The sequence below is a fragment of the Carlito syrichta genome, unplaced genomic scaffold (genome assembly GCF_000164805.1).
Source record: "Carlito syrichta isolate Samal-C Ts95f unplaced genomic scaffold, Tarsius_syrichta-2.0.1 Scaffold315497, whole genome shotgun sequence".
NCBI lineage: Eukaryota > Metazoa > Chordata > Mammalia > Primates > Tarsiidae > Carlito > Carlito syrichta.
The window spans coordinates 744,963-767,384 of record NW_007259593.1 but is presented as its reverse complement, the minus strand read 5'-3'; the positions used below and the strand labels follow the sequence as shown (position 1 = coordinate 767,384).

General features: G+C 41.3%; 1 protein-coding gene across 1 annotated transcript in view; it reads right to left on the bottom strand.

Annotated features, from left to right (window-relative positions):
- The window catches only part of BAIAP2L1 (BAI1 associated protein 2 like 1), a 94,649-nt gene that overhangs the window by 40,743 nt on the left and 31,484 nt on the right, over positions 1 to 22,422 (bottom strand). The gene's annotated exons all lie outside the window — the stretch shown is intronic.

Sequence of the window (22,422 nt, the reverse complement as noted above, 5' to 3'; positions counted from 1 at the left end):
GGTCTCGAACCCGCGGGCTCAGGCAATCCACTCACCTCGGCCTCCCAAATGCTGGGATTACAGGCTGAGCCACCGAGCCCAGCCATCAGCTGTGCTTTTCAATTAGCACAGTACACAGGTAGAGAAGGTACTAAAGCAGTTTCTCTTCAATGTTACCAAGGAAAAGTGTCGTAAAAATCGTTAAGTGAAGAATTTTTTTCCAAAGAACTAATTTGTTGTTGTTGCTTTGTTTTGTTTTATAGGAGCATGTCTAATTGAAAGAGCTTAAAAACACAAGGAAGCCGGGCTTGGTGGTCCAGACTGTAATCCTGCACCTTGGGAGGCTGAGGTGAGTGGATTGCCTGAGCCAGCGGGTTTGAGACCTGCCTGGGCAACCTGGCGAGACCTCATCTCTACAATAAATCAAAACTGAGCCAGGCGTGGTAGCGCGTGCCTGTAGTTCCAGCTACTTGGAAGGTTGAGGCGGAAGGATCGCCAGAGCCCAGCAGGTTGAGGCTGCGGTGGCCAGGAGCAGCCACTGCACTCCAGTCTGGGCGACAGGGTTAGACTCCAACTCAAAAAAAAAAACACACAAAAAAACAAAGAAAAACAGAGCTACTATTCCCTAGTTTCATCCCTTGAATCTGAAACCACACATCCCAAGCAGACACGAGTGGTCCTACTATGGTGTGAGCGTAAAGGAGATGCCACGAAATCCAGAAACCCTTGTACTATACCTAATACTTACTCCATGGTGATAACTGAAACGAATGAGAACAAACAGGTAAATCCATGTCTTCACAGTTCCAATGCTGTCTCCACCTTCTTCTACCTTAGAACTGCAAGATGCTCAAGAAGAACAGCTGGAGGCATCAAGTCCCATCTCTGTGCCAAGCACTGTGCTAACTGCCTTGCAGAGATGGTGTCACCTAGTCCTCACAACCCTAGGGGGAAGTTACTGTCATTATCCCCATTTTACAGAGGCAGAAATTGAGACTTTGAGGTTAGATGGTTTTCCCAAGGCTACACAAGTACTAAAGGTGGTGGAGCCAGGATTTGAACTCATGTCTGATCCTGAGCCTACATTCTTAAGTACTCTGCATCGTCATTCAATTATGTGAAGAGAACTAGAAGATACATAGAAGAGAATCAGGTTTACCCTACTGGGTACCCAAGGACAGAGTGATACCCAGGACGCATGAATTACAGGGAAACAAATGTACATTCAACATATTGGGCACATTTTAATTACCCAGTGTTAGTGTCATTTAAAAATGGAACAGGCTGCCATGGGAGTGCTGGGTGGCATCACAGAGGTGCACACACTGAGTAGAGGCTGGCCTGATCCTTGGAGCCATTCCAGTTCAGAATGCAGGGCTGTGTAGGAGGTAACCAACACGGTGGGACTGACTTCCCAAGATGCCCCAGAGAAAACAATTCCCCATGCCTGTGTCACAGCTCAGATACACACACACAGGCCCTGACATGGTCAAACAGAGGCTGATGGCTATCTCCTCAATGTACCTGCACTTTGGAGACAAACCAAAACACACTTCCAAGGAGGCAGGGAAATCCACGCGCCTGCTGTGCAGCTCACGCTGGGGAAGGGCGCTCGGGAGGGGGTGGGCTGCCACTCAGGTACAGCGACACTGACAGGCCTGCTCCTGTCACTGTGGGGCTTTGACATGGAGAACGGGCATAGGAGGCCTCCCGGATTTCATTTCAGCCTTGCTCTTGGCAGCTCTGAGCCTCCCTGTGTTCATCTGTGAGATGGACAGGAAAGAACCCCTCCTAGGGCCTGGGGAGAATCCAGTGAGAAAATAGCAGAGCATCTGACCCTTGTGATTCTTGGTAATGGTTAAGTCTCTAACTGAGGAAGCCACAAGGCGCTGAGCATTTAGTATCAGAGTTGGGCAGGGCTGCTCTTGTTCCCAGGGATATAAAACTACATGTTCACACAATGAACTCCAGACTCATATTTCCAGTGGACAACTTGACATTTCCAGGTGGTGTAATAGGCATCCCAAATTCTCCTCTCACATGACATCCAAGATGTCAAATCCCATCCTTCAATCCCAGTCCAAGTCACCATCCTTTCCCACCTGACGGAGCTTCCTAGTTAGTCTCCCAGTCCCAAGCCTTCCAGTCTATTCTTCATGCAGGAGCCAGGAGCCTCTTAAAATCTAAGTCACATCATGTCATTCCTGAGTTCAAAACCTTCAGGGGCTCTGCCTCCACCTTAGGTTGAAATGTGAAGTTCTTACCATGACCCACGAGGTCCCATACGACCTGGCCTCCTTGCATGCCTTCTTGGTCTCTAAACCTCATCCCTGCCACTCTCCTCAGCCTTAACTGCACCTCAGCCACACTGGTTTCACACAGTGATCCAAGACTGTCAAGACCTCAGGGCCTTTCCACTTGCTGGTCTCCATAAGAATGGTCTCCCCAGACATCTGCCTAGGTTCCCTCCACTCATGCATGTTCCTGATCTCTCTACTGAAGCCAGCTCCATTCCACCCCTTTGCTCTATCACTCGGGAGCCCCTCATCTTATTATCACCTGGCATATTAGACTTGTCTATTTACCACCCACTAGAGTGTTTGTCCTCTTACAGCGAGGACTTGTTTTATTGATTTATCCCTAGTGACTAGAACAATGCTTACCAGATATTAGAAACTCATTTAAATGAGCATACCATGACTTAAATAGGAAAGAAAAACTACTGTAATCTCTTCACTACTGAATATTTGGTTTTATGTACTTTTCAGAATACCATAGATACAACTTTCTCCCCATTCCCCAATTAAAGGACATTTCTCGGCCAGGCTTGGTGGCTCAGTCTGTAATCCCAATACTTTGGGAGGCCTAGGCGAGTGGACTGCCTGAGTCCGCAGGTTCAAGACCAGCCCAAGCAACTTGGCGAGACCTTGTCTCTACAATTAAAAAAAAAAAAAAAATTAACCAGGCGCAGTAGTGTGCACCTGTAGTTCTGGCTACTTGGAAGGCTGAGGCAGAAGGATCACGGAAACTCAGCAGGTCAACACTGGGGTGGCCGTGAGAGTGGCACTGCATTCCAACCTGGGCGACAAAGTGAGATTCCAACTTGAAAAATAAAATAAAATAAAAATAAAGGACATTTCTTCCTAGAGCCAAGAAGAAACAAACCCTGTACTCCATCCCATGACCACAGCGTTCATCTCCTTCCTGGCACAAGGCTCCACAATTGTGCCAGGAGAGGAAAATTTAAAGTGAAATGTAGACAGCATCAAATTTGACTCTTTATTAAAAAGAAGTTATTAATTCAAAGAAATACACGTAGAGTATTACATTAAAAAGTAGTGCATAAACCAGGCTCAGTGGCTCAGCCTGTAATCCCACGCCTTTGGGAGGCTGAGGGGAGTGGATTGCCTGAGCCCACGGGTTCGAGACCCGCCTGGGCAGGCGAGACCTCATCTCTACAATAAATCAAAAAATTAGCTGGGCATGGTAGTGCACGCCCGTAGTTCCAGCTACTTGGAAGGCTGAGGCGAAAGGATCACTGGAGCCCAGCAGGTCAAAGCTGCGGTGGCCGGGAGCGGCCACTGCACTCCAGTCTGGGCGACAGAGTGAGACTCCAACTCAAAAAAAAACAACAAACAACGAAAAAGTAGTGCATAACACTTATAGACACAGGTTTCAATTATGTAAAATACATATTTAAAAACAATAAAGATAGAAACTAATTTTGATATCTTTCAGGTTCAGTTTTTAGTAAAGGCATTATTATTATTTTTTTTAATGTGAAATACATCTTAAGCCAGATGTGATGGCATGTGCTTGTAGTTCCAGCTACTTGGAAGACTAAGGCAGAAGGATTGTTTAAGACTAGGAGGTCGAGGATGCAGTAGCCTTGAGCATGCCACTGCTCTTCAGGCTATGTGACAGAGTAAGACTTCAACTAAAAAAAAAAAAATTAATTCTCATTATAAAATGAAAGTGTAGTTCTAAACTTACCATAGTCATTTAAAAATTTTAACACAAAATGGGAAAACTGGGCAGGAACGAATAGAGAGTGAAAGTGGTAAGATAAAAATATTTAATCATATATATTAAAGAGAAAAAAGAGACCTTAAGTAGGTCACAAATTCCTATTCTTACAAAAATGGAAGCTCCTGACTACCATCCATGCCTTTGAATTATAAACACCTGAGGCATATTATTTCAGCTTCAATGCACTCAAGAGTTACAGAAAAGCCAGGTGCAGTGGCCATAATCCCAGCACTTTGGGAGGCGGAGGTGAGAGAATTGCCCAAGTCCAGAGGTTCAAGACTTGCCTGGGCAATTTGACAAGACCTTGTCTCTACAATAAATCAAAAAATTAGCTGGGTGTGGTACACCTGCACGTTAGTTACAGCTACTTGAAAAGTGGAGGCAGGATTGCCTAAGCCCAGCAGACTGAGGCTGTGGTGGCCATGAGCATGCAACTACACTCCAGCCAGGGCAACAGAGAGACTGTGACTTAAAAGAATAAAAATAGGCCAGGCACAGTGGCTCAAGCCTGTAATCCCAGCACTTTGGGAGGCCGAGGTGAGAAGACTGCCTGAGCCTGCAGGTTCGAGATCAGCCTGGACAACATGGTGAGACCTTGTCTCTACAATAAATCAAAAAATTAGCCGAGTGTGATAGAGTGTGCGTGTGGTTCCAGTTACTTGGAGGGCTAAGGTGGAAGGATCGCCAGAGCCCAGCAGGTTAATGCTGGGGTGGTCGTGAGTGTGCTACTGCACTCCAGCCTGGGAGACGGAGTGAGACTTCAACTCAAAGGAAAATAATAATATTAAAATAAAAAAAGAGTTACAGGAATAGACTTATTCTGGACTCCAGAGTCCAGCTTAGCTGTAAAGAGAAAAGAGCTTGCCATTTAATTTGCCTCTTTAGTCACCAGTAATTTTTATTTTAGCTTTGAACCCATGCTCCTAAAACATGAGTCAGTCTTTATAACTCAAAACCTTTTAGTCATAATACTACTACTTCTTATTTCAATTTGAAACAAGACATACACAGAATCTGTAGCCTGGCACATAAAATAAGCAGGCTCCCAATTTTTTTGGTTAACTTATTATCACCCATGATCCTCTCCATGAGCCCTCCATCCTAGGCAAACAGAATCATTCTAGTCCCTGTTCCTTCCACCAGAAAACACCCCTCTTTCTTCCTTAAACACTGACCACCAGGATATTACATACTCCTGAGACTCAGGTTCCCCTCCATTTCCACGCTGATGGGATCATGTCTTCCCATGAGATCCTGTAGCCTTTTGTACCCTTCTATTCTTTTTTTTTTTTTTTTTTGAGTTGGAGTCTCACTCTGTCGCCCAGACTGGAGGGCAGTGGCCACTCCCAGCCACTGCAGCCTCGACCTGCTGGGCTCCGGCGATCCTTCCGCCTCAGCCTTCCGAGTAGCCGGAATTATAGGCGCGCGCTACCACGCCCGGCTGATATTTTGATTTTATTGTGGAGATGAGGTCTCGCCTGCCCAGGCGGTTCTCAAACCTGCGGACTCAGTCAATCCACTCACCTCAGCCTCCCAAAGGTGCGGGATTACAGGCTGAGCCACTGAACCCGGCTCCCTTCTATTCTTATATAGTTCTGCGTTAAAACTATGCATGTAAACTGGACTCGGTGGCTCAGCCTGTAATCCCGTGCCTTTGAGAGGCTGAAGTGAGTGGATTGCCTGAGTCCATGGGTTCGAGACCCGCCTGGGCAACTTGGTGAGACCTCATCTCTACAATAAATTTAAAAAATGAGCCGGGCATGGTAGCGCGCTCCTGTAGTTACAGCTACTTGGAAGGCTGAGGCGGAAGGATCGCTGGAGCCCAGCAGGTCGAGGCTGCGGTGGCCGGGAGCGGCCACTGCACTCCAGTCTGGGTGACAGAGTGAGACTCCAACTTAAAAAAAAAAAAAAAGAAACTATGCATGTATATGTTTCATAATCTCCCTTACTATTTTGTAGATATCTTGAAGGTAAGAACTAAGTCTTATTAATGCTGTAAATGATAGCCATGTTTTCAAGAAAGCCCAAAGAAATTGGATACACTGGGTTATCACACTTATGATACACTCATCTAATCAATCAGGAAACATTTCCTCCCTCCCTCCCTCCCTCCTTCCTTCCTTCTGTTTTTGAGACAAGGTCTTGCTCTGTCACCCAGGCTGGAGTGTAGTGGTATGATCATAGCTTTACTACAGACTTACCTCCTGAGCTCAAGCAATCCTTCTGTCTCAGCTTCCTGAGTAGCTGTACTACCATGCCTGGCTAATTTTGTTGTTGTTGTTGAGATGAGGGTCTCCCTATGCTGTCCAGGCTCGTATCAATCAACATTTTTAAGCTCCTCCTTAACTATATGTATCCACTTCTCACATCCCTGCCTTACCAGAAGTTTATCACTGAGACATGCAGGGATGGCACAGCTGTGGTAATTACTGCCACCTCTCCCTCCCTTCCACCAGCACCTTCTTATGTTGGTAAAGAACTACCAGGACACCTTCCTGCAGTCTTAGAACTGTTAAAATGTCGTTGCAGCACAGTTGTTCACAGTTCCTTCCAAGGAGAAGGACGGTTCTCAAGGTCATTTTTATATGGAAACAAATTCTGGCTTCCTATGTCCTCCTTCCACCAGGCTATGGGAACAATTCACAGGAGTTGAAATCTTTCTCTCACATGCCAATCTTCCCGCTTTTAAACACTACCTTCATGATTTGCTCCCTGCATAGACCTCTAACTTTTGTGAGGTCCTCTTTGAACACACACACACACACACACACACACACACACACACACACACACACACACACACAATTACAGATTCTAAATTAAGTACTCTACAAGTTTTTATTTAGAAGGGGTGGAGAGACTGGAGAGGCCCTCACGTTGAATGCCACGAGTTTTGTGGCAAATTCTTCACTATTCAGGAAACCCAGGAATCTGAATTCAAACTCCAACTTCACTCCTGACTAGTTGTATGAAATTAGACAAGTTACTTAACCTAAGTTTCCATTATTCTTGTCCATAAAATGCAAACAGTACCTCTTGCCTCGGAGTACTGCTGTGAGAGCTGAAAGAGACTCCTGAATTTTGTATTTCCATCGAAGCTAACAAAATTCATCTAGTGTGATGCACACTGAGTCAGGGCCAACTCAAACTCTTTACGGGGTCACAGCGAGGTCACGAGGTACACATGTGAGAAGGACGCACTAAGCTCACTACACCGTCTAAAAGATTTCTGACCAACCAGGAGCCTCACTCAAGCCTTCAGGTTTCTTTTTGTGTGAAAAGTTGAGGAGAATAAGGCAACAATTAGATGTTAGTGGTATTGCTGCTGAGCTGCCTGAGTTTTCTAGAGGGCTAGAATCTGTAAAATTACTGCTAATCCTACAGGTTGCAAAGTAGGGTGTGTCCAGCTAGTCCTACAGGTTGCAAAGTAGGATGTGTCCAGCTAGCCTCTTGAATTATTACAGTATCTATTACACTGTTTTTACTATGAATCGACCAGGATACCCCATATTGGAAACTCTTATGAAGTGGCATTCTTATCTTTTTTTTTTGGTGGTAGAATATGAGTAAGTTCACCAATAGTATCATTTAGTACATTAACAACGTTGTACAACCATCACTACTATCCAGTTCAAAAACACCTTCACCATCTGAAAAGAAACCCTGTACACACTAAGCAGCCACTCCTCATTCCCCTCTCCCCCTCAAAACCCCCAAATCTGCTGTCTCTGTGGATTTGCTGACTCCGGATATTTCATATCATAGAATCATACAATAAGTGGTTTTTTTACCTGGCTTTTTTCACTTAGCACATTTCAAGCATTTATCAGTACTTCATTCTTTTTATGGCTAAATCATACTCCATTTTGCTTTTCTACTTATCAGCTAGACATTTGGGTTGTTTCCACCTGTTGGCTATTGTGAACAGTGCTGCTCTGAACATTTGTGTGGGCACATGTTTCATTTCTCTTGGGTAGGGATCTAAGGCGTGGGATTGCTGACTCATATGCTAACTCTGCTTAAATTTTAAGGAAATAGCAGACTGCTTTCCAATGCGCCATTTTACATTCCCACTAGTAATGCATGAAGGTTCTAACTTCTCTATGTCTTTGCCAACCCTTGTTGTTGTTTGCCTTTTAAATTTTGGCTGCTCAGTTGGGTGTGACGTGATTATCTTGTGGTTTGGATTTGCATTTTCCTAAAGGCTAATGATGTTGAGCATCTTTTCATGTGCTTACTGGCATCCTTACTTTTAATAATTCTGTTAAGTCATTCAGAATAGGAATGAGTACCAGAGGAAGTGCATTTACTTCCAAGTGGCTGAAGACCAAAAACCTCTTAGAACTCCAACTACAATAACAAGGAATCTACCTAACCCCCACCAGAGCTGACCCCCCCCACCTCCCCACGGTGTGCTTGGGAATGAATGTGTCTGGTGTGGTCAGGTCCCACTTAATTCATGACTCTATCTACATCCACCTTTGGTGTGTCCTTCTCCCCTTCTCTTAGTTGTCCTTTCTCAACCTGTCACAGGGACCATGTCCTTTGTGGTCTCCTGTGCATATGGCCAGAGCTGCTGTTCCTCGGTGTACTTGAAACTCACCCTGCCTATTTGTGTGTTATAACTTAAGTGTTTTTGTTTCTTTCCCTTCATTTCAGGCCTAGCATGGTGCTGTGGGAATAGTAAGAAATCCACATCTATTTGTAAGAGGACATAGTTAGCTCTTATGTATGGATGGTATGGTGGTGGCTGAGGCAGAGCCCCTAGTTCCTTTGCAGCACTCCCTCAATGTGACAGGTCAGTCATTCTGCCTTGCTGCTGTAACACTCTGACCAGCTGTCCTTTGGCTGTGACTGAGTGTAGGAACAAGGATGTCCACACCCTCCCCATCTTGAGTTGCTAGGACACTCAATGTTCTTCAAGGAGAAAAAGAACAATCTGAATAATTATGAAAACTGGGTTTAAACAAGATAATTTTCTGTTCACATACTTCAAAATTCAAAGATTTAAGAGATTGGTGAAGCATAATAAAGAATAATGAAAAATAAGCAATGATGTTTCAGATTTACATTTAGGATGTGCCCATCAAGTAATTTGAAAGTATCAAATGTTAAATTGATGAATCTTGATTTAATGACTCAGCTTTTCTCTAAGCAATGATTATTAATTGCATAGTTACTCCAAAGCTGAGAAAAAAAATATTCTTTTAACAACTTATGTAAAAAAGTATAATTTCTTTCTTTCTTTCTTTTTTTTTTTTTTTTGAGTTGGAGTCTCATGTGGTCACCCAGACTGGAGTGCAGTGGCCGCTCCCGGCCACCGCAGCCTTGCCTGCTGGGCTCCAGCGATCCTTCCATCTCAGCCTTCCAAGTAGCCAGAATTACAGGCATGCACTACCACGCCCGGCTGATTTTCTGATTTATTGTAGAGATGAGGTCTCGCTGCCCAGGTGGGTCTCAAACCCGCGGGCTCAGGCAATCCACTCACCTCAGCCTCCCAAAGGTACGGGATTACAGGCTGAGCCACTGAGCCCGGCAAAAGTATAATTTCTATTCAGAACATCTTAAAACTTTTAGGCATTTATACTTATACCACTGTGCCTACATAATATATGGACTTATATAGTATTTGTTCTTAAAGATGTTATAAAATACACAATTATAAGCCTATCTTTCTCTACAATTATTATACCTAAGATCTTTCCTGCTCCAAAAGGGATAAAGACATGTAGAGTGAGTAACAGCTAACCAAAGAGGTGAGAAGTCACTTCCAAGGTCTAAAGGCATTCCATCATGTGCTCAAGTTAGGAAAAAACAATTTTTCCAAGTGTCAAACTGAAATTACACAAGAAAAAATTTGGAATAAATGGTCATGTCATAAATGCTCTTAAATAAAAACTACAAAATTTTGATTATAACTGATGAAAACACAACACAATAAAGACATACATGTTGAGTCACTTTTGGACTATATAATGGTTTGCTATTTAACACAATCCCTAACATTGCTGAGCTATAACAAGCAGTAAAATCTGGCTGCCATAAAGCAAAGCATGTTAGAAAAACACATCGTTTTGACATACAGAAAATTATGTTGGCAGGTGAGGCCATACAGCTGGTAGATGGCCTGGGATCAAATCTACCAGCTGGGTGGTAGATGTAGTGCAGGAACAAGGACCATGTCCTTTGTGGTCTCCTGTGCATACGGCCAGAGCTGTTGTTCCTTGGTGTGCTGTTAAGCAGCTGCATGACCTTGGTAAGTTACTTACTCTCTTTATTTCTTTTTTATTTTGTATTTTCTGACACAGAGTCTTGCTCTGTCACCCAGGTTGGAGTACAGTGGCACAATCACAGCTCATTGAAGCCTCTACCTCCTAGGCTCAGGTGATCCTTCTGCCTCAGCCACCTGAGTAGATAGGACTACAGATTCATGTCACCACACCCAGCTAATCTTTTTAAAAACTTTTTTGCAGAGATGAGGTTCTCACTATGTTGCCCAGGCTGGTCTTGAACTCCTAGGCTCAAGTGATCATCTACTTGGTCTTCCAAGTGCGGGATTATAGATGTGAGCCACCCTGCCCAGCCACTTGTTCTCTTTAAAGCCTCATTTTCTCATCTGTAAAATGGAAATAATAATAGTATGTACCTCACAGTGTTGCCATGATGATTACAGGAGCTAATATTTGTAATGTGCTTACAATGGTAGCTGGCATACAGCAGGTACTGTGTTAAGTAAATAAAATTCTCTATTGTTTATTTCCTATTTTTGTGGGAAGAATTTTAATGTCTTTAAAGTGAGCCTAACCTGTAGCCAAAAGATCTAGTGATTTTGGTCAATAATGCCTGTGGTGGCTCAGCTCAGCTCTCACTGACCCCGGTATGATTTTATTTCATCTAGATCTTAGGAATATATTTGTAATATTTTTGTGAATTAGTCACATTAAAAAAAATTTCATAAACATATTTCTGAGTTCTTTTAGTCTCTTATTTTTAAGATTGAAAACTGTCAGGTTGGATTTTGAGTATCAACCAAATTTATAATACATATTTTTAAAACTGTATAACCCATAAACATTCTATCAATAACAAAAATAAAACCTTGATTTACTAGGTTCCCAGATGGTGAGGAGATAAAATCTTCTGTTTTGTGCCCAAGAGAAACTGGCTTAAAGAATTAAATAAATGATTTAAAATAAGGTAATGGCTAACTAAACTGGAACAAAATAACATAGCCTAAATATACGAATAGTAAGCTGTAAGGAACTCAAATTAAATTTACAAACACTTCAAAGAAAGCGATATTTCTTGAGAAATAAATAGAACAACTTTTATTTTTCTCTGCTTTAAAGATGAAAACACTGATTCAAATGTTCTTTTAAATATTTTGCCAAAACATTTTCCTCTATTTGTTTTCCCTTTCACCTTTTCAATATTTTCCAAGTTCTAAAATAAATATTGTTTGATTTAGGAGCAAATCTGGAAGTTTACTCACATTTCAGCTTCCTCTTTTTTTTTTTTTTTTTTGAGTTGGAGTCTCCACTCTGTTGCCCAGGCTGGAGTGCAGTGGCACACTCACAGACACGCCAGTGTTGACCTGCTGGGACCTGGTGATCCTTCCGCCTCAGTCTTCCAAGAAGCCAGAACTACAGGCGCATGCTATCACGCCCGGTTAATTTCTGACTTATTGTAGAGATGAGGTCTTGCCAAACTGGAGCTGGTCTCAAACCCGTGGGCTCAGGTAATCCACTCACCTTGGCCTCCCAAAGTGCTGGGATTACAGGCTAAGCCACCAAGCCCAGCCCTAGTTTCCTCTTTTAAATGAGCACTGCTGGGTGGGTATGCTGCCTTGAGTTGAGCTGTGTATATGTGATAAAGATTTATGTGAGAGACTACAGGTACACATGCTGACAACCTGTAAAGTGACACGAATTTGACCCTGCAACTTACTATTTAACAAGTAAACAGTGGGATTAAAATATTTTACCTGCAAATCCTGAATACAGAGCTCAAATTCTGGTTTTGGTTTGTTTGCTCCTCCCAACAAGACTAAGTGGTTAAGGACTTGAGCTTCTTATGCTACAGTGGTTGTTAGGATCATGTTAGTGTATGTTAAAACCAGACTCTTAAGTAGCAGGGAGCAAGGAAATGCTTTTTCTCTGGAAAAAAGGATACCAAATCCCTCATACGATCACTCCCATTTAAACAACTGTATGACACTAAAGATCTTTTGATGTCTGGTAAGGGCCTATAAAGAGCAAAGTTTTAAAAATGTTAGGTCTTATGGGGCAAACTTCTCCGTTGCAGCCACTCAACAATGTAACTGTAGCCTGAAAGCAGCTGCAGACAGGAACCAATAGGCATGGCCAGTTCCAATACAACTTTCTATAAAAACAGGCACTAAGCCCCTGGCTGTAATCTTCTGCATTTAAGGCACAAGTGATAAAAGGTGTTACTTCAGCAAAATGAATATGCTAATTTTTATCTTCACGTAGTTGAGAGCAATTAGCATAAAAGTGACTTGAATTTATTCCTCTTAAATCATCAGTACTTTTCTATCACTTCCAAATACCGCAGAAAAAGCAATGACACATTTTCTGAATATTTTCTATAATAGGTTCTGTTCCTAAAGGTCCTTTGAGGCCAGGTGTGGTGGCTCACGCCTATAATTCTAGCACTTTGGGAAGCTGAGGTAGGCAGACAGCTTGAGCCCAGAAACTCAAGCCCAGCCTGGACAACATAGTAAAACCTCAACTCTACCAAAAAACAAACAAACAAACAATATTAGCCGGGCATGGTGGCGTGTGCCTATAGTCCCAGCTACTTGAGATGCTGAGGTAGAAGGATCACCTGAGCTCAGGAAGGCGAGCTGTGATCATCGTTTGTCATGTCAATGCACTCCAGTCTGGAAGACATGAGACCCTGACTCACAGAAAAAAAAAAGAAATTAGTTTTTGGTGGTGGTAACATGTATATCTGGCAGATATGTAAATAATTAAAATCTACCATTATTTCTTAGGTTTTAGATAATTAGAATAACTTATAAATTTTACATATGCACATTAAAGTGTTTCTTACTTCTTTGTAAGAAGTAAACTACATGATTTATCAGAGGCTCCACCATTGCTTGGCATTCCTTGTATTCTTGGCAACTTTCAAGGACAAAACTTTCACATCCTCCAGAAGGCAGGAGAATCGCTTGAGCCCAAGAGTTCAAGACCAGCCATGTCTCAAAACAAAAAACAAAACTTTTACACTCTCCACAGATGGAAGTGAACAATATAATACCCTTACAAAAAGAATTCTTCGTGAATGACAATCAAGAGACACAGTAAACAGCATCAGCAGGATTAGACTCTCAAGAACTTCAAGCAATGGAATTACAATATAAACAACAAAAGGAATAAAAAACATAAAAACAAAACTTTATTAACAGTCAATTTGCAAACTCAATAATAATGGCCAGGCATGATAACTCACACCTATAATCCCAGCACTTAGGAAGGCTGGGGTGCGAGGACTGCTTGAGTCCAGAAGTTTGAGACCAGCCTGGGCAACATAGTAAGACTAGTCTCTACCAAAAAAAAAAAAAAAAAGTAGCTGGGTGTGGTAGCACACACCTGTAGTACCAGCTATTTGTGAGAATGAGGCAGAAGGATCATCTGAACACAGTAGGTCAAGGCTGCAGTGAGCCATGATAGTGCCACTGCACTACAGCCTTAGTGACAGAGTAAGACCAACTCAAAATAATAACAATAATAATAACAAAATAACTCAACTAAAAATGGGAAAGGATCGGAATAGACATTTCTTCAAAGAAGATAAGCAAATATAAGAATATAAAACGATGCTCAACATTATTAATCACTAGGGAAATATAAATGAAAGCAAAAATTAGAAACCACTACAGGATGTATATAATCACTTATAAGATGGCTATAATTTTTTTGAAAAGACAGTAACAAGTATTGTGCTTGCTTTGGCAGCATATATACTAAAATTGGAAGGCTACAGAGATTAGCAAAAGAACAAATTTAAAAAGTAAAAAATAAGTGTTGGCCAGGATGTAGAAAAACTGGAACCTTCATACACTGCTGGTGGGAATATAAAATGGTACACTCACATTAAAAACACTGGCAATTCCTCAAAAGGTTAAATTTAGACCTACCATATGGGCCAACAATTTCATTCCTAAGTATATAGCTAACCCTTAACAACATGGGTTTGAACTGTGTGGGTCCACCTAAACACAGATTTTCTTCTGTTTTTGCGACCCAACACACATATTCAACATGAAGACTCTGAGGGTCAAGGTTTTCTGATGATCCATCTCCACTCAATGAACCATAAACATATTTTTTCTTCCTTATGATTTCCTTAATAACATTTTCTTTTCTCTAGATTACTTCATTGAAAGAATACAGTATATAATACATAGAGCATACAGAGCATGTGTTAATCTTCTATGTTATCAGTAAGGCTTCCAAACAACACTAGGTTATTAGTAGTTAAGCTTCTGGGGGAGTCGAAAGTTATATACAGAGGGCTCGGGGCCGGCACCTCTAATCTCTGTGTTGTTGTGCACGAATGTTCATAGCAGCATTATTTTTAATAGCCAAAAGGTGGAAACAACCTAAATATCCATCAATTGATAAATGGATAAACAATATGTGATATATCTATACAATGGAATGCTATTAATTCATAAAAAGAAATGAAGTACTGATGTATACTACAACATGAGTAAACCTTGAAACCATTATACTTAGTGAAAGAAACCAGTCACAAAAGGCCATGTATTTTATGATTTCATTTATATGAAATGTCTGACACAACCAAATTTATAAAGATATTAAGTATACTAGTTGCTGCATATGACTGGGGTTGGCGTTAAATGGGAAGTGACTGCTAATGGGTACAGAGTTTTCTTTCAAGAAGATGGAAGTATTCTAGAATTAACTGTGGTGATAATTGCACAACTTTGTGAATATACTAACAACCACTGAACTGTATACTCTAAATGGATGAACTGTATCTCAAGCTGTTACAAAAATAAAAAATAAAAAATTAGTTTCCAAAAAGAATAAACTTATGATAATGAAAGACAGTCACTGAAATTAAAAGCTCAATAGAGCCAGCAATTATAAAAAAAAAAATTTACAAATACCATTTACAATAGGGCAAAAATGCCATATATACCTAAGAATGAGTCTATAAAAATGTACAAGATATCTACAGTAAAAAATACAAAGTAAGCCGGTCATGGTGGCTCACGCCTACAATCCCAGCACTTTGGGAGGTGGAGGTGAGAGGACTACCTGAACCCACAAGTTCAAGACCAGCCTGGGCAACTTGGCGAGACCTTGTCTCTACAATATAACAAAAAATGATCCAGGCAAGATGGCATGTGCCTGTGGTTCCAGCTACTTGGAAGCCTGAGGTGGAAGGATCACCTGAGTCCAGCAGGTCAAGGCTGCAGTGACCATGATCATGCCACTGCACTCCAACCTGAGCGACAGTGTGAGACTCTGACTCAAAAAAAATTACAAAGTAGTGCTGACAGAAAATAAATAAGTGAAAGAATACACCATCTTTATAAATTAGAAGATTCAACAGTGTTAAGATGTTAATTCTCCCTAAATCCATCTATAAATTCAATGTATTCCCAGTCAAAATTCCAACAGATTTTTATGTGTGTGTGTGTGAAAATTGATAAGCCGATTCTAAAATGTATGTAAATGCAAAGGTCCTAGAATAGCCAAGGTAATCTTGAGTAAAAACAAAGAGAGAGGTCTTATACTCGTAGACATCAAGACTTACTATAAAGTTTCAGAAATTAAGACAGTGTGGTATTGGTGCAGGAATAGCAAACAGAGCACCCAGAGACAGCAAATGTGTGGCTGTGTTGCCTCCTGACCCCCAGGTACAAACATGAATAACAAACGGGAACTGGCAAACAAAGCTGAAAATGCAGGAAAGAGAAATGATAACACTGAGTCAAACGTAAATAAAGTTAATAAAGAAATAGCTGCCTGGAAATGTAATCGCTACATCCCTTTGAGAGATTGCACGTACAGCCACAGGAACTGAGTGAAGCCAAAACTTATCAACATAATTGAGCAAAGTAGCTGTGATGTAAAGGATGATGATGTTTCAGAGAAAGTGATGCCAGCAAAAAAAACTGTTTCCTGTTAAAGTAACTCTTGGAGATATTTCACAACATTGAGATCACAAAGGATAAAAATGTTAGAAGCTGATCCAAACTTAGCAAGGAGTATAACAATTTGCTAAAACATAGAAAAGATGTTCATCTTGTACAGGAGAAGGCCGTAAGCACTTCTGAAACTATGCTCGACTAGACTTTTACCAAAAAAAAAACAAAAAAAACAAAATCCAAACACTTTAATCCTCAGTGTTTCTAATGCTTTAAATTACACTGTACTAATTAAACATTAGGTTTACTATTTTAAAATTTCCTTTTACATTTAGAACTGACAGCAAGGATTTTTAATGTTTTGACATGCTGTTTTTTTTAAACTTTATTTTATTATAAAGATGTGGGGTACAAGTCAGGATTAGGAATGTAAGTAACTTACGTGCTGACGAAGTTTGGGCCTCCAACTGGTCCTCACTTCCCCTGGTTTAGGATCAGGTACCCTTTGTGTTATGTGCCCCTTCCCAGGCAGTGTCCCATGACTGCTGATCCCTCCCTTGTGCTTTTGTGATTAATGTTCAGGTTCTACTTAAGAGTAGAACATGTGGTATTTGGTTCTTTGTTTCTGTGATAGGCTGCTAAGAATGATTGTCTCCAATTCCATCCAATTTGCTGAGAAGTCCACGATTTTGTCCTTTATAGCTACGTAATGTTCCAATGTGTATATGTACCACATTTTCTTTATCCAGTCTACTTTCGAAGGGCATAAGGGCATTCCAAATTTCTGCTATTCCATGTTTTTGCTATTGTAAGTAGTACTGCAATAAACATGCATGTGCAGGCGTCTTTTTTTGTAGAATGATTTGTCATCATCCTCTGAGTATATTCCCAGGAGGGGAATTGTTGGATCATATGGAAGGTCAATTTCTAGTTCCTTTAGAAATCACCACACTATTTTCCAGTAGAAGTATCCTCTTTTCTCCCACCTGTGCCAGCATCTAATATTTTTTAACTTGTTAATGATGGCTGTCCTTACTGGGGGTAAGGTGGTAGATCAGTATGGTTTCGATTTGCATTTCTCTGATAATTAGTAAGGCTGAGCATGTTTACATGTATCTGTTGGCTGCTTGTATGTCTTCTTTTGAGAAGTGTGTTTCAGATAAGCATTTTTAAAGGTCATGGAACAATCATAATTTTCCCATTGAATATTAAGATGACTCTGCATGGTTTCAACTTGCACATTTTTACACTCCATTACCATGCAAAATAGGACTGCCTGTTTTTAAAATTAATAAGTTAAATGTACCATTTAACAAATTAGAAAAAGATAACAGAGTAATCCCAAAGACAGAAGGAAAAAAAAAAAGAATAAGGAGAGATGAGTGAAAGAGAAAACAGATAACAATAGAGAAGACTGAACAGTTGGTTCATGAGTAATCAAGAATATATATTCTTACAAATTTACATTTTCTACTTTATGGAGGAGAAGAATGTCAATGAAGAAAAAAATTTTTTTTTTTAGCTCTCAAACATTTGTGAATATGTGAAATGGCAACAGAGAGGCACACTCTAGTCTTTAATTACTTCAGACGCCACAAGGCACGTCATGTCATTTCATCTGCAGACAACCTGCAAAGTGTGGCTATCATCCTTTAGGTGTGACCAACCCACTCATAAAGGTGAAGTGTTGCCCAAGGTCACATGATAAGCTGACAGCAGCAAGGTAACAACATAACCTTTACTGAGCTTCTCTTAGGTGCCAAGCAGCATGCCTGACTCTGTCAGAGTCTCAGGGAACGTAAAATTTGATGTGGCCTCATTATCCTAGGTCATAGGATCTTTCCTGGGCTTCAGTTGTGTGGGGTGAGTTCTGCAACCTAGGCAGCATCGATGTTCCTACCATCACTAGAGTGGTAACACCTCCGCAATCCTTGTTAGGTCTTGCTTGGCAGTAAAACACATTGCTAGAAACATAAGACTTGATGTGGTGCCCATGGAGGTTACCTCTCACTTCCATGAGGTTATGGCCAAGTTTACTTTTAGGGTCTATCAGCTGTCTGCAGGAACACCGCGCCCTGCAAACACTCAGGAAGAACTCATCCGGGAGGCTACTGAGGACAAACTGAGATGTACAAAGTACCTGGCACCACAGTGGATACCTAATGAGAACCGAAGCACAGTATTAAGCAATATTCTAGGAAGAGTCTAGATATGTTACCCTCTGTAATCTCTATCATCCTTAACCCACAACACCTGGCATTTATAGTCAAAACCCTAGTGAAACCACCATTTGCAGGAGGACTAGTGACACTAATCACTACACCTGCAAGATGGCTCTGACACTACCTCTATGACTACCACTCATCCCTTCTTGAAAAGAGCCCCATTGAGGGGTCACACATTCTTCCTCTTCAGTGGCCTCTTCTTGGCTGGTTCTTTCCTGCTTCCTTTGCCACAGGATAGCGTGGAGGTGAAGAACTCAGATTCTAAAGCTGAACCACTGACTCACAGGGCAAATCACTTCACCGCTGGGCCTTATCTGTGAGAGAGACAGTGCAGGTGCTGATACCCAACCCATGGTGCTGCTGTGAGAACTTAGCCTCAGTGGTAATACATACATTGTGCTGGGCACTGGGCCCTGCTTAGAGCAAATGCTCAAGGCTTGCTGTTCCTGAGACTATTATGTAAACGTGGGCAGTCTCAAACCACTTACAGGCAAAACAGTTTAGACAACTGCAGCACACTATGCAAGAATATACTCAATGGAAGGAAAGGCTGGACAGAAAGATAGCAATGATACAGTGGTTGTATTGGAGTAGGAACATCATGGGTTCTTTTTATTTTTTTTCATTTCCCCAATTTTCCCCCATGAGGCTGTGGGGATCACAAGCGAAAGCAACTGCTGACCAGACCATGTAGGTACATCAGAAGAGAGGAGACAAGAGGATAAAAGAGAGGAAGAAAGAGAGACAGGGGAAATGGACCAGAGTTAACAGCTGTAAGAAACCCAAAGTCTTAAATGAAAAAAAAGCAGGAAAAAACCCTGACTACCTCAATATCCATACTTCTTCTTCCTCTGTACTTGGATTCCTGCTTCCCACATAGGAATAAACTAGAAGGGATGGCTGTAGTTTTCTGGAGAAAAAAAAGAGGGCTCAGGAAAAACAACAGTGATATAATCCGAAGTATACACATGCCAGTAAAACTACACATCAGCCCATGTCAGAGAAAAACATTATTCCAGTCCAAGACATATGCAAAATGCTGAAGCACCATGTACATACACCAGGGCACAGCTAAAGAGAGAACATTTATACAAGGGCTTCCCTTTCATTGAAAGTTGTTGAAAAGAGATCTTTAATACCAGAGATGCCTGATGTTGGGGCCATCATCAAGTTATCTAACGTCATGTCCTCCTGCCTCTGTCTTCCTTGGCTAACCATGCTGAGGATCACAGGCCATAGGCATGTGATCCAAACCAGGCCATGCATGGGACATAAGGGGCTGTGTGCTGAGGCTTCTGGGCAAAGGATTCCTTCTTTGTAAAAGGGGACACCTGAGAGGAAATCTGCCTTGGAGACAGTGGGAAAAGAGAGGATGAGATGGCTAGACTAACAATGACAGCCATCTTGGTATCATGAGGAAACAAGCAAGAAGAAGAGAAGAAAGAGAAGGAAACTGAGTCCCTTGTGACGACTAACTAATGAGGACCCTGCTTCTCCTTATGTGAAATAATAAGTATGCTTATTGCTTAAATCACTATTAGTTGGGTACTTTGTTACTTTGGGGCAAAAGTCTCCTAAATTATTCACACAGCAGTGAGTGACCAGAGGCCAGTAGGGGGATGTCTGCTGTAGCTCTGTCTTACCAATAGAGGCCAATCCACAGGACATATGGAATGACATTTTGAAATGATTCAAGATCTTCACAAATATATTAGCACCTCTTCAAGTGTTCCCATATGAAATTTATAAGGTAAGTTTCATAAAAAGGTTACAAATAGCAATACCAAAAGGCAGTATCTAGACAATAAAATCTTGGAATATTAAAAAAACACCATCAACATTTGGTCTTTTTTTTTTTTTTCTTATGAAGTATTCACTATTCTTCCATACAGGGAATTTAAACAGCTAAAGGAGTGGTATTTTAGTCCTAATTTCATCAACAAAAGAAAAACTAGGCTAGGCATGGTGGCTTATACCTGTAATCACAGCACTTTGGGAGGTCAAGGCAGGAGGATTGCTTGAGCCCAAGGCGGGCCTGGGCAATGTAGCAATACCTTGTCTCTGCAAAAAATAAAAAAGTTAGCCGAGTGCAGTGTCTTGTACCTGTATTCCCATCTACTTGGCGAGCTTACGCAGAAGGATTGATTGAGCCAAGGCGTTTGAGGCTGCAGGGAGCTGTGAGCAAGCCACTGTACTCCAGCCTTGGCAACAGGCTAACTCAAAAAATATATAAATAAAAACAAAAAATAAGGAAGTCAAAGAAGTTAACATTAGGCCTCCAAAAGCAACTTACCGAGATAGCATTTTATCATAGAATTGCTGTAAACAAGGAGAAAATCAATAACTATTGAGATAGTGAATATCAGCAAAAGGACAACTTGAAACAAAATTTATTTCCATTCGCTCTGAATAAAACCTATATCCACATGAAAGAAACTTCACCATTGCAACATATTTTCCTCAGTGAAACCAAAGTTCTCAGCCTGTGTTTATAACAACATTGTTGCTGTGGAAATAGTTGATTCAACATTACGATCTCACAGCTGACTAAAATAAGGTGTGGAACAGAAGTCTTATTCAAACAGTGGCAGGACCCATAAAACAATAAAAAGGCAAGCTGGATGCGATGAATCAGAGCACCATATGTTTTAATGTAAGGGTCAGATATGGTTTTTTCCTGATGCATGACACAAAGAGGATGCTTCTTTTTAATTTAGTACTATTTTTGGAACCCTATAATCATCTCCATTACTCTTTCAAATATCCTAGGTTTTGCTACCTGCTTCTTGCCTACACATAGCAGTCTGTAATTTAACTAAACTGATCATGCTAAGAACAGTTACGACAGTTCCGTCCTCACCAGAATACACAGAAGCTATGGCACCAACCAGGGCACAAGTCAGGATTTTGAAAAACTTCCACATGTTATCAAGTCTATTAAGTATAACAGTATTGACTTAATCATCACAGGACATAACTTACAGCGTATAGTCTACCTTGCGTCTATGGCTTTATAAACTCTTCAAGTGCAAAGTCGCCAGAGAATGTGAATGAGGACTTTCACTCCACAACCAGCAGCCCAGCTACCCCTCCCCCATCACACCTCTAGTTTGTTCCTTGCCTTTTTATGGGTCAGTAGAAACTACTCAAAAGATGGCATACACGCAGCCAACAGACACATGAAAAAATGATCAGCCTCACTAATCAACAGAGAAATGCAAATCAAAACTACAATGAGATACCACTTAACCCTGGCAAAAATGGTTATCATTAATAAGTCAAAAAACAACAGATGCTGGCATGGGTGCAGAGAAAAGGAAACGCTTCTACACTGTTAGTGGAAGTGCAAGCTAGTTCAACCTCTGTGGAAAGCAGTATGGCTATTCCAAAAAGAACTAAAAATTGACCTTCCATATGGTTCAGCAATCCCTCTTCTGGGAATATACCCAGAGGAACATAAATTGCTCCACCACAAAGACACCTGCACATGCGTTTATTACAGCACTATTCATAATAACAAAAACAGGGAACCAACCCTACTGTCCACCTAAAGTGGACTAGATAAAGAAAATGTGGTGCATACACATGATGGAATATTACACAGTCATAAAGAAGGACAAAATCAAATTGAATGGAGTTGGAGACCATCACACTAAACGATCTCTCACAGAAACAAAGGACTGAATACTGCATGTTCTCACTCTTACGTGGGCCCTGATCACAGTCATACGAGTACAAGGGAGGGATTGGTAATTGCTCAGCACTGCTAGGGGAGGGAGGGAAGAGGCTGGGAAGCATGTGACAACACAAAGAGCAGCTGGTCCCCGGGGGAGTAAGGGCCAACTGGAAGCCCAAATTTCACTTGCATGCAGCCTACTTATGTAGTTAATCCTCACTTGCACCCCACATCTCTATAATAAAATAAAATTTAATTCAAAAAGACCTTGCCAAGCAACCCTGAAAACCCTCAAGACAGTTCAATCCTAAAGTGTTATGAATTGGCTGCACTTTCACTTTGTGAGGCTCTGCTCTTTGTCT